The 14126-nt window shown below is 37.4% G+C and overlaps 1 long non-coding RNA gene across 1 annotated transcript in view; it reads right to left on the bottom strand.

The window, feature by feature from the left end:
• LOC145722067 (uncharacterized) overlaps window positions 1-14126 on the bottom strand; it is an 81276-nt gene that overhangs the window by 27691 nt on the left and 39459 nt on the right. The window contains exon 2 of the long non-coding RNA XR_014146098.1: window positions 4809-4934. This is a non-coding gene — a long non-coding RNA (uncharacterized LOC145722067). The remainder of the gene's footprint in view (window positions 1-4808; window positions 4935-14126) is intronic.

Consider the following 14126-nt stretch of genomic DNA (forward strand, 5'->3'; position numbering starts at 1 on the left):
TTTCAGCAGATCGCCACGTACAAATGAACCCAACTCACGAGAACCAAATTTTCATGCCAGCAACAATTCAACAAAATAGTCAAAACTTTGCACCAAATATCTCAAATATAAAATCCAATAATGTACTTTAGTGTTTAATTTTCTCTAAGTGAAATTAAGAACATTATAATAGCTGAGGTATGGGGCGCCTGGGTGGCTCAGTCATTAAGTGCCTGCCTTCGGCTCAGGTCATGATCTCAGGGTCCTGGGATCGAGCCCTGCATCAGGCCCCCTGCTCCGTGGGAAGCCTGCTTCTCCCTCTCCCACTCCCCCTGCTTGTGTTCCCTCTCTCGCTGTGTCTCTCTCTGTCAAATAAACAAATAAAATAAAAAAATAGTAGCTGAGGTATGATCAAACAGTCTGATATTATATAAATACCACTTAAAACTTCTGAAAAAATATAAAGTTGATGGTGTTAAGATGGTGCTTTTGAGAACTGTATTTACCTAAACAATATAAACCAACATGGCTCCAGATTCATGTGATGATATTGGTCAGGTGGTAAACTTAAGTTATTAAGGATTATACACAGAGGTCAAAATTAAGCAGCAAAAGAAGTTATTCTTTTTTGTTGTTGGTAATATTGTTATCTACATGTCTCCTAACCTTAATTTTTTTATTCTCTATGATAATTAGTGAAATACACTTATAAGATTGGCAAAAGTAAAAAAAAAAAAATGTGACATATACAATATTGGCAGGGGTGAGGAGAAACAGGTGGTACTGTCAAATCTGACAATTTCTATTTAACACAATTCAGCCATATCTGTCAAAATTAAAATATACACACTTTGACATAATTTTGCTACAGTTACTTATCCTGTTATATATATACTTGCCTATATACAACATAAAATACGTACAAGGATATTCATTCCAAACTAGTCATGATAGGAAAGAGCGGTGGGGAGGGAACCCTGCCCCTCAATATGCTACTGGTTAACAATTTATTCATTAAAAAGAAATAATACAGAGCTATTAAAAAGAATAGCTCTAAACATACTAATAGGAATAATTTCAAACACATAATATGAAGAACAATTGTTAGAACAATATATATTAGATATAACAATTTTGATTACATAAGCAAACGCATAAATAAATAGATCTGTAAATTCTTAGCTAGATTTGGAAATACACCGAAGAAATTCTGAGGTTCTTTTTGGGAGAGATCTAGGTGGCAATGGGAACTAGCAGAAGAGGCAGACACTTGTTCAATTTTATACTCTTGGTAAATTTTAAATTTTATGTCATTTACATGATTATATATTTTTAAAAATTAAGTTTAGAAAGGCAGAAAACTCCAGTTGATTTTTCCAGAGCCACCAGGGAAATGGAATACATTTTTGATAAAAGCCTGGCATTCTTTTTTTTTTTTTTCTTTGGAAGCACATTTTTTTTTCAAATTTATTTTAAATTCTAGTTAACATATAGTGTTAATATTGTTTTCAGGAGAATTTAGTGATTCGTCACTTACATAAAACACCCAGTGCTCATCATAAGTAGTGCCCCCCTTAATACCTAAATAGCCCATCCCCCACCCACCTCCCTCCATCAACCTTCAGTTTATTCTCTGTCATTGAAAGTCTTTGATGGTTTTTTTTCTCTTTGATATTTTTTTTTTTAAGATTTTATTTGTTTATTTATTAGAGAGCGAGCGAGAGAGAAACAGCATGAGAGAGGAGAGGGTCAGAGGGAGAAGCAGGCTCCCCGCTGAGCCGGGAGCCCGATGTGGGACTCGATCCCAGGACCCTGGGATCATGACCTGAGCCGAAGGCAGTCGCTTAACCAACTGAGCCACCCAGGCGCCCTCTCTTTGATATTTTTTTTTTCTCCCAAACCTGGCATTCTTCATACCTTTGTGTGTGTATGTATGCATGTTTTAATTATGTTAGAGCCTCTCTGTTTTTACAGATGAGAAAACGGAAATTCACAAAGATTCAGTAATTTTCTCCAGCAATTGTGTCCCAGCAAATAAATGGCAGCACCAAAAGTTGTGTTCAACTCCACTGAGCTCCAAAGCTAATGGTCTTAACCGCCATACTGCACACGTTCTTTAGAGAGTGGTTACAACTAGATATCTATCAGTGTTAGTTTTGAACTTTTATATTGATATTCAATGCCAAATTGCCAAATTTAACCTTACATTTTTCCAGCAAATCACCATCATCAAATAATTTAGTGTCTTTTACAATAAACACCCCCATTTTTAAATTTAACTATTTCTGCATCAAGTAAAAAGTTACAGCCATTATCAAAATTATTGAGAAGGCCTTTCTGCAACACTGATCGGTTTACTTTCTGAATTACGCTAATTTTACTTTAAATAAAAACCTCAAAAACAACATGTTGATCATTTGGGTTATTAACATGCTATAAGAAGAAATGAGTCCTGGTTGATAGTGCTAGAAATTGATAGTTTCAAATTCTGAACTCAGTTCATAGCTTCACAACTGCTTTTCAAGTGTGACTTCTATCAAGTCTCTTAACTCCTGGAAACTTCATCTCTAAAAGGGTAGCTGCAAAATGTACAATCCTCCATGGGATATTATGAGCTGTCATTAATTAATGTTTTGTAGAGCACTCTGAGATTTCATTTGAATGGTGCTACATCAATGCAAAGTATCAGTAAGCCACTTAAAAATCAAATTGTCACCTGCTCCACAGACTCAGGCAAAGCCTGCAGTTTGCTGATAATGAAGTTGGCTCTTGTGTATGTTTTTTGAAGCTAGTTGGGCTGAAGTTTATTAGAGCATCATTTTAATAAGGCTATTTGTGAGCCTAACAGAATAATAGAGGTGTGTAAATACTTTAACTCTCAATTACTTGGGCAGGGGCCTCTTTACCTTCCCACTGCTGCTTAATAGTCAGCCGGAGGCTGATTGATGATGCTTGAAACACCTGGTCAGAAAGCAGAAAAGGGGTGGATCCATGTAAGGAGCTCTCTGGCTGATGCTGGGAAGTCTGGGCTACCTAGATGCCTTATTCTCCTTATGCCCCCTCTCTCCTGGAGAAGGTCAAGGCCAGAGGCTTGGCTTTAATACCTATTAAGTATCCAGAAAGAAAGGAAAATGACAGAGTTACTTGATCTCAATTTGTCAGTCACTACTAATTCCAAACATCTCCAAAAAATATAAATTCCCGTTGCTCTGCTGTGCCTCATGCAAATTAAAACCACAACTTTGTTAATCCACCCCAAATATGCCCTCATAAAACAAAGTGTTGACTTTATTTTAGCCAACCTTCCATGATATATGATCTTCTCAGGTCCACGATTTAATGAGACTTCACAGATGTTATTACTAATAACAAAAGACTATTATTTTATTCTAACAAAAGACTATATTCAACTGTATTTTGAGAAAGAAATTTACATTTTTTTTCAGTAGTATTCAAGAGAAAATACTGTTTTATGAGCTCCAGTGTGATGCTCTTTTCCTGGTATTTTTTAGTGTGTATGGCACAATTGTTATACAGTTAATTTCCCTGCTAAATGAGACAACTCTGTCATAGTTCATGTGCTAACAGATTTGGCTTCACAACCATAATTGTTTATTTTAGTGTAGTCATTGCTTATAAATTAAGAATGATAGGCTTAAGAAAATACAAAAAACATTCAAAAATGGTTTTGAGATCATAAAAATATGTTGCCCAATATCTTATAAATACTTAAGAAAATAGTTACTAAAAATTCCTGTCAAAATGTAAATTATAGCAGGAAATAGGGGCAAAAATATATTCACCCTCAAAAGAAAGACTTTATTTTAAATTTGTCAAATGTTAAAGAGGCATTTCTGGTAAAATTAATCAAAGAAAATTACTTTTTAAATATTTTATGTTGTTGAAAACTTTTAGTATGAGAAAATTTGATGTTTACTAATATATTTAAATGAAATTAATTTTCAGCGGTTCAGAAATTTCTATTAAGGATAATATTTTCTATTGAAGAGAGTATTGAGAACAGTATTAAAAGTCATGACAGTTTTTCTGGAAATAAATAATTTCCAATCAATATCCAATAAATATTTTGTTTGTATTATTTCCTAGATAAAAGAGAAATTCTGCAATACTACCTGAGACTACACTTACCTACATTTTTCTGTACTTTCTACCAGCAAGCACATTGGCTAAATCCCAGAACACAACTGACATTTACCCTGAAATTCTGTCCAATCAAGTCCCAGAGTAGACATACCAGTGAATCCAAACAACAGAGACATAGTACATCACGTAACATGAGAATGTTCCAGCACTCAAACTAGTCCACAGGAAAAAAATAACAGAATTTTAAAAATATTATTTTTAAAAATATAACAAAGGAAAGTTTAAAAACAAATATATTTTTGGATGGATTTTAAAAGGCAAACCACATGTTATTTAAAGGAGAAGGGAAAGAAAAGAATAAAATTTAAATGACCAAGACAAAACCAGGAAAATATTAACATTGTGTGTGTGTATGTGTGTATGTACACACAATCAGACAAAGTAGACTTTAAAGAAAAGATCCTCTCAAGCTATGGTGGATTTAAAACATCTTCATGATGGGTTGCAACCCATTCCATCAGTAGAAGCTTATTTCCCCACCCCTTGAAACCGGACTGATGTGTGTCTTGCTTTGACCAATAATCTATTGGAAGTGATATCAGGTAGGCTACAGAGCTTAGGATGATATTACAGCTTTTGTGGATTCTACCCTCACTTACTAAACTTCAAAACTACAATGGTGTGAAAAATCCTAATCCAGTTTACTGAAGGATAAAGTGCTATACCTAGAGAAGATCCATACTGCTCCAGTCAATAGCCTGTTCCAACTGCCAGACACGCTGTGAGGCCTTCATGGATTCTCCAGATCCCTCAGGCCACCAGATGACTCCAACCTCATAAGTACTCCCAAGCTAGGAAAAAAAAAAAACAAAAAACAGAAAACCTGAACAGGTTGCCAACCACAAGAATCACAGGAAGTAATAAATCATTGTTATTTTATTAAGTTTGAGGTGGTTTTTATGTAGCAATAAATAACAAAAACAATTGTTTTGGCTGGAAAATGAACTGTGCTAGATCGAAAACATGGCCACAAAGAGGTGATATCTATATTTCCCATCTCTTAAATCCAGACTGGTCTTTTGCCTTACTTTGACCAATAGAATGTGTGGGAATTACAGAGCATGGAACTTAAGAGATTCTCTATCCTTTGCTTTCACTCTCTTAGAACCCTCAGAGTATCTTGCTGTGAAAAAACCAAATCTAGCCTACTGGAAGAGGTGAAACTATACAGAGAATAACTGATTTGTCTTAACCAAGAGCCACCATCAATTGCCAAACAGATTAAGCGAGATCATCTTGGGCCCTGTAGACCCAGATGAGCTGTCAAATGACTGCAACCACAGAAGTGTTCCAAAGCTAATACAAAGAAGAATCCCCTACAGAAAATTTTGTGTATGAGCACCAAAAGACAGACTAGAGAATATTCATAGCTGTAATGTTCATAAAAGCAAACACTAAATAAATACATAAGGGGAGATGTCTGTCACGGTAGAATGGATAATTGTATTTATAATCAAATGCTGGCATTTGATTCATTCCACAGTACTGAAAATGAACAAAAAGTTCTACCAGGTGATGTCAGCAAGATGGCAGAGTCAGAGGGGCACCTGCGTGGCTCAGTCGTTAAGTGTCTGCCTTCAGCTCCGGTCATGATCCCAGGATCCTGGGATCGAGCCCTGCATCGGGCTCCCTGCTCAGCAGGAAGCCTGCTTCTCCCTCTCCTTCTCCCACTCCCCTTACTTGTGTTCCCTCTCTCGCTGTGTCTCTCTCTGTCAAATAAATAAAATCTTAAAAAAAAAAAAAAAGATGGCAGAGTCAGGGATCTCACATTCATCACTCCACAAATAAACAATAACTGGACAACTATCCATGAATAAAAGTAGCTTTCAAGGAGCCTTGGAGTCTACTCAAGAAGCTACAGCAACACGGTGAGGGTGAAAAAAAAAAGTAAGAAAAACCACAAGAAAAGGTAGAAAGAAAAACTGCATTTCATCTACATCATCCTATCCCTAGGCAAGCACAGATCAGTGCCAAGAGGGAGATCAACCCACAAGATCTCCTAGGAGAGGAAAAGCAAAGTAGGATGAGCACTGGACTCTCCCAGTCTTTCTGAAGGCTGAAGGACCTGCTTTCCTGAAGGACCTGCTGCCCTTCATCCTACCCAGATCACTGAGGAGTTCAGCACAGCTGAGACACTAGACACAGAGAAGGGCAAGGCTATTCGTATTAACCACATGGCAAGTGACACCACGGGCCACAATGGCCTGATCTCAGAAGACCCCAGCAGCCTTCCCGCATGTGGGCCTGAAAAGCAGCCACCATAGATGCCCTGTGACTTTTACCACAAAGGATGTCAGTGCTCATAGCTGTGGACCCCAGCTGCCTGCTTGCAAAGGAACTCAGCAACTTTCACCACTGAGGAAACCAACAGTCATCACATCTACTGGAGAGATCCCCTCAAGCTTCCACAACCAAGGGTGCCATCACTTTTGCCTTTAAGAGATTTCAACTAACTGAGCTGGTGCTAATCCCCTCTCTGGGCCAGAAAAGCCCCAACAAGCACCCTCACAAGAAACTCAGCCCTGAGATCCAGTGCAGGTGCAATGGGCCCAACATCGACCCGTCTGGTTCTCTAAAGATACCCTTACAATACCATCCAGCAATCACACTCTTTCATAGTTACCCAAAAGAGCTGGAAACTTATGTCCACACAAAAACCTGCCCATGGGGGCGCCTGGGTGGCTCAGTTGGTTAAGTGACTGCCTTCGGCTCAGGTCATGATCCTGGAGTCCCTGGATCGAGTCCCGCATCGGGCTCCCTGCTCGGCAGGGAGTCTGCTTCTCCCTCTGACCCTCCCCCCTTTCATGTGCTCTCTCTCATTCTCTCGCTCTCAAATAAATAAATAAAATCTTTAAAAAAAAAAAAAAACCTGCCCATGGATATTTATAGCAGTTTTATTCATAACTGCCAAAATTTGGAAGCAACCAAGATGTCCATCTATAGATGAATGGATAAATAACTGTGATATATCCAGACAATGGAATATTATTCAGAGCTAAAAAGAAATGAGCTATCAAGCCGTGGAAAGACATGAAGGAAACTTAAATGCATATTACTAAGTGAAAGAAGACAATCTAAAAAGGATATGTACCGTATGGTTCCAATTATATGACATTCTGGAAAAGACAAAACTATGAAGACAGTAAAAAGATCAGTAGTAGCCAGGAGTTACATGAGGGCAGGACGAATGAATAGGCAGAGTACAAAGGATTTTTATGGCAGTGAAAATATTCTGGATGATACAATAATGATGTATACATGTAATTACACATTTGTCCAAATCCACAGAATGTACAACACCATGAGTGAACCAAAATGTATACTATAGACTTCAGTGATTATCATTCGTCAATGTAGGTTCATCAGCTGCAACAAATGTATTACTCTGGATGGGGATGTTGATAATGGGGGAGGCGATGCCCATGTGGGGCAGACAGTATATGGGAATCCTCTATGCCTTCCACTTGATTATGCTGTGAACCTAAAGCTGCTCTAAAAAATAAAGTCTTAATAAAAAATAAATGGGCAAAGGACCTAAATAGACACTTCTCAAAAGAAGAAATTCCGATAGCTAACAAGTACATGTAATGGTGCTCATCATCTCTATTCATCAGGGAAAAGGCAAATCAAAGCCATACTGAGAGATCACCTCATACCAGTCAGGATGGCTACTATCAAGAAGAAAAAAGTTAACAAATATTGACAAGGATGTGGAGAAAAAGGAACCCTTATACACCAGTGGTATAAACTGGTACAGCCATTACGGAAAACAGTATAGAGATTCCTCAAAAAATTAAAACTAGAACTACCATATGATTCAGCAACTCCATTTTTATTTTAAGCAAGCCAGCTTGCACATGCAAGTGCACGAGCAGGAGAAAGGGGGAGGGGAAGGAGAGAATCTTAAGCAGGCAGCATGCTCAGCCAGTAGCCTGACCTGGGTCTCAATCTCATGACTGCAAGATCATGACCTGAGCCCAAACCAAGAGTCAGACACTTAACCGAGTAAGCCACCCAGGTGCCCCCAGCATCTCCACTTCTGGGTATATATCTAAAATAACTGAAATCAGTATCTTGAAGAGATATCTGCACCCCTATGATCATCACAGTATTATTCACAATAGCCAAGTTATGGAAACAACCAAAGTGTCCATCAATGGATGAAGGAATAAAATGTGAAATATGTATACATATACGTGTGTGTCTACATATAACCTGTTTTTCAAAAGCTTGTGCTACCCCACTTCACTTTTACAAAAGACCTACCTGTTGTCACTAACTTAAATCTGAAAACAATTTTCACTTTTATGAAAAAAGGCAAAAAGTGAAAAGAGCATTGGCCTGGGGCCCTTGGGTGGCTCAGTCAGTTAAGTGGCTGCCTTTGGCTCAGGTCATGATATTGAGGTCCTGGGATGGAGCCCCGCATCAGGCTCCCTGCTCAGCGGGGAGTCTGCTTCTGTCTTTCCCTTTACCCCTCCCCCCAGCTTGTGCACGTGTACTCATACACCCTCTCTCTCAAATAAATAAAATCTTAAAGAAAAGAAAAGAACATTGGCCTATGAGAGGTTACTTTTTGGGTCTGGGAAATGCTCAAAATTTTCCCATATAAATTAAAGGCAACTGTTTCTACACTTTATACCATTTTGGCTTATGAAAGTTTTCATAGGAACACTACTTTTGGATAGCAGGGGAAACCTGGTATATCCAATAGAATATTATTCAAGATTAAAAAAAAAAAGAAATCCTGCCGTTTTTAAGAACATGGATGGAGCCAGAGGACATCATACTAAATGAAATAAGCAAGACACAGAAAGAAATACCACACAATCTCACTTTGCAGAATGCAAAATAGTTAAATTCATAGAAACGGGCGCCTGGGTGGCTCAGTTGGTTAAGCGACTGCCTCCGGCTTAGGTCATGATCCTAGAGTCCCGGGATCGAGTCCCACATCGGGCTCCCTGCTCGGCGTGGAGTCTGCTTCTCCCTCTGACCCTCCTCCCTCTCATGCTCTCTGTCTCTCATTCTCTCTGTTTCAAATAAATAAATAAAATCTTAAAAAAAAAAAATTCATAGAAGCAAAGTAGAATGATAGTTGACAGGGGCTGGTCAAAGGTAAACAAGTTATAGAGATGTGATATACAGCATGGTGAGGATGAGAAATTTAGTTTTTACTTGAAATTTATAAAGATGATCTTAAATTTTCTTGACACATGCACACAAAATTGTAAATATGTAAAGGAGATAGATATGCTAATTAGCTTGATTGTGGTGATCTTTTCACAATGTATACATATATCAAAACATCAAGTTGTACATCTTAAATATTTACAGTTTTTATATATCAAAGATATCTCAGTAAAACTTAAAAAAGATTCTGCTGAGTTTCAGTCATTAATAGGCATTCCCAGCAACAAAAACAACATGTAAAAATTATGTGTATTAATGTAACCTATCTTTTAGGGCACTCAAATTCCAAGAGGAGAATAGCAAAATAAGTGACATTATAAATCATATATAAAAAATTATTTAGCTACATCATCATTTATATTAATAATTTGTTTCTTAACATACAGTACATTATTAAAATGCTAAAGCTGGAATTAAAGGAAGAAAAGAAACAATCACCTTTAATCTCCACCCAGAGATAACTCTTAACATTTGGTATTAAAATGTATCCTAGTTTAAAAGAGGGAGAGAGAGAGGGGGCGCCTGGATGGCTCAGGTCATCAAGTCCCGCGTCCAGCTCCTCACTCAGTGGGAAGCCTGCTTCTCCCTCTCCCACTCCCCCTGCTTGTGTTCCCTCTCTCTCTCTCTCTCTAAAATAAATAAATAAAATCTTAAAAAACAAATACAAAATTCCTTGAAGTAAATCCAACTGAACATGTGTCAGGACTCTCCTGACCAAAGTAAACTAACAAACAAAAAAACAAGCAAAGGGGAAAAAATGGGTGGGGGGGCAAATCAAGAAACAGACTCTTAACTATAGAGAACAAACTGATGGTTACCAGAGGAGAGGTGGGGGGGGAGGGATGGGTTGAATAGGAAAAGGGGATTAAGGAGGGCACTTTCTGTGATGAACACCAGGTGATGTATGGAAGTATTGAATCACTATATTGTATACCTGAAACTAATATTACACTGTATGTTAACTAGAATTAAAATAAAAACTTTTAAAAAAAGTACTTTAGAAAATTAAAAACAACAACAAAGTATAAAATGACACTACAGACCATATGCCCCAAAATATGAATACAAAGAAAGCAGGATATGAATATAATATTAAAGTAGAATTCAAGATTAAAACCACTGAACTAAATTTTTTAAATATTAAATTTAAAGAGGTCATTTTTCTGGTGATACAAAGTTCAATCTATGGTAATTATATACTATTAAGAACATTTCATAGAGCAAAAACGTATAAAAATTATCTTTGATCCTCAGATGTTGGACTTACTTTCACACTAACATCCGTTTTTTATTTTCATCTTTCATACAGCAGCTCTCTAATGATAATTTCGAGCTATCCCAAAATGGCGTTGCCTGCCAGCCAACACTTTAGGGATTCTAGTCCTTGCCGAGTGTTGATAGGTGAGCACTTTTAATGGTACTAGTTTCTGGCAGAGATGAGAGGGCCCCCTTACCACATGTAGCATTTTCTAATTACCTAATCAGTACCCCATGTGAGCTATAAAGCAGCCATAAGAATGAACAGGAAAGCATAAAAATTATTTAGGAACAAAATTTTTAGTTCACAGACTGTTGGAATGCTTTTTTTTTTTTTTTTAACTTAGCATGTCAAAAATTTGGTAAATGCTAAGTTTTAGACATGGGTAAAATGGTGTTAGGTCTTTATGCTTAAATAAAAATATTCTATTTGCAGAAGTAGTTATTTGGAATATAAGTGATAAATCTGTATTGTATAAAGCCAGCTGTGTTAGACATGCTCCATCAGTTCTCCTACTCACAGGAGGCTTAAATTTTTGTGTATGTATCTCCGACATGGCTGTGTATGTCGTTCCCTGGTCAAAGAAAGGAGGATGGAAATGACTATGTGTCTATTACTGCAGAAGTGCATGTTTTCTGCCTCAACTATAGTTACTGCCAATGTTCAGATTGTAGTTGATATATTATTCTGGATTCCAGAGTGAGCACTATGATGAAACTGAGCAGAAGCCCCAGGCCAGCTCATCATACAGGCGTCTGGCATGGGCAAGAACCACACTTTTGTTGTTTTAAATTTGTCAAGACAGCATAGACTCTACTCTGAATAATAAACCAAACTTAGAAAATTGGTCCCTAGTTCAGACTCCTGAAGATGACTGACTCTTTTCAGGCATCCCACATTATTCAGTAATTGAACAAATGCCAAAATGCACTTCAATTTGTAGACAGTTTTAATTGACATGGCACCACTTTGAGTGGTTGTGACCTTTGAGAGAGGCCTAGAAAACATTCATGAGGCACTAGGGGAAATATACACATTCACATCTTCTGCTTCACTTAAGTCTGTGGTTTAAAAAAAAATTATAATTTGCTGTGCCCAGAATGTAAATTCACTTTAAATGACAACATTTGCCACTGGGCTGTCCTTAGATTTTTATCTTCAAATCCTCTATTAAAAAAATTTCACTTTTACTCTTAATTCCTTATTTGACCTACCACAATTAAAATTTTTAAAAATCTGGAAAGACAGCAATCTCTTGTTTTCTTATCTACCATAGGTGATAAAAACCATCCCATCGGGACGCTATCTAAAAAGAAAAAGATGTGCTTTTTGTTTAAATGTTCAGTGACTAGGGGCACCTGGGTGGCACAGTCTGTTAAGAGTCTGAGTCTTGGTTTCGGCTCAGGTCCTGACCTCAGCGGTTGTGAGATCGAGGCCCGAGTTGGGCTCCAAGCTGAGTGGGAGGCTGCTTGAGATTCTCTCTCCTTCTCCCTCTGTCCCTCCCACTCATGCTCACTTTCTCTAATAAATAAGTCTTTTGAAAAATTTAAATGTTCAGTGACTAAAATAATCAGATGCACATATCTTATAGGATCAAAATAACATGGCTGGCTATTCTAATGAGCTGAACAAATTAGGGGACAGAAAGCTACATCATGTATCAGTTTAATAATACTATAGTCCTTTGATTACCTGGGTGACTAAGTTTTTCTTTATATCACTCTGTAACATTTTCAAAGAATGTCCCCTTTCATTTTATTCTCAAAACAAAATTCTAAAATGGTTAATCGATATATTATTAACTAAATTTTTGCAAGAAAGAGAATTTCTTGGCCAAGAACACAGAGCTACATATTGGAGCATAAAGGCAATATTACAGATTTTTCTTAAGATTTTGTTTTTAAGTAATCTCTACACCCAACGCTCGAACTCACCAACCCCGAGATCAAGAGTTGCACACTCCTCCAACTGAGCCAACTAGGAGCTAGATTTCTAGTCTAGTTCTTATACAACATCCCTATGTCTTACATCTCTTCTATTTGATTATCCAATTCCATAACTGTTTTGAAAATTTTCAGATCACTGGTCAACAACTTACACTTCATTTTTTTATATGCACTAATAAGCATCTGCAATAGGCTTTCCTGAATATTAAAAAGGAGATTTTTTTTTTTAAGATTGTATAGGAAATATGGGTGGTCCAACAATCACTTGAAGTCTGAGTCACAGACTCCTAGTTCTTTTTGGAAGTACAACTCTTCCAGAAATTTAACAGGTTTCACATATACCCAAATACCAATCTTATTCATATGCCTATAAAACACACTCAGAATTATGTTTTTCATTTATATAGAAACCCAAACAGCTATATTTCTTCGGTCACTTGTTTTCATGTGTCTCTCTCAAATTAATGGTTAGGCACTCTGAATTTCTGGGCTTCAGTAGAACCACAACCTTGAGTTTTTGCCCTTAAGTCATTTTATCTAATTAAGAACTTTTATTTGGCCCCATTGTCTTAACTTGAACTTTGCCTGAGGGACCATAGTGACTGAAGATAACTAACAATAGGTATTGAAACCATATTCTTTTTTTTTTTTTAAGATCTTATTTATTTATTTTAGAGAGAGAGAGAGAGCGCAGGAACACAAGCAGGGGGAGTGGGAGAGGGAGAAGCAGGCTTCCTGCCAAGCAGGGAGCCCGATGCAGGACTCAATCCCAGGACCCTGGGACCATGACCTGAGCCGAAGGCAGACGCCTAATGACTGAGCCACCCAGGTGCCCCTTGAAACCATATTCTTAATTTGGTCTTTGACAAAAGGGTGAACTTTAATAAGAGGTCAAAGTTTTTTCAAGTAGTTCTCATACTCTCTTACTATTTGGTTTTAAGAAGGAGTTGCCTTTTTCAAGCCCCACTGCTGAATGTTCTATATTCTTTTTCATTCTTACTTGCAAATTGCCAATTCTTTCTATGCTATGTTAAACACATCCAAGAGCAAACAAGATGAACAAATAATACTGTTCTTTAAAGCTATCCCCCCAAAGCCGGGAATTCATTTCATACATGACCTGTGTCCTATATTTCCAGAGATAACTATTTTACCATATGATTTGCCACTGAATAACCTGAGTAAACATCAATCAAGCCTCTGATACATGCTGTCCTTCTGGTAAGCTAAGGACTTATATTTTCATTCTGTTGTAGTAATACCAAAAACCTAGTACTAAGTTTTGTGTCAGTCTATGAGAGTATCTTTTTCTTAGTGAATTTAATTCTTTTTCTTTTTTGCCTTTTTTTTATTATGTTATGTTAATCACCATACATTACATCATTAGTTTTTGATGTAGTGTTCCATGATTCCTTGTTTGCGTATAACACCCAGTGCTCCATGCAGTACGTGCCCTCTTTAATACCCATCACCAGGCTAACCCATCCCCCCACTCCCCCCAGAACCCTCAGTTTCTGAGTCCATAGTCTCTCATGGTTCGCCTCCCCTTCCGATTTCCCCCCTTCATTTTTCCCTTCCTATCTTCTTCTTCT

Source organism: Leptonychotes weddellii, chromosome 6 (assembly GCF_054177405.1).
Source record: "Leptonychotes weddellii isolate Sample4059 chromosome 6, ASM5417740v2, whole genome shotgun sequence".
Taxonomy (NCBI): domain Eukaryota; kingdom Metazoa; phylum Chordata; class Mammalia; order Carnivora; family Phocidae; genus Leptonychotes; species Leptonychotes weddellii.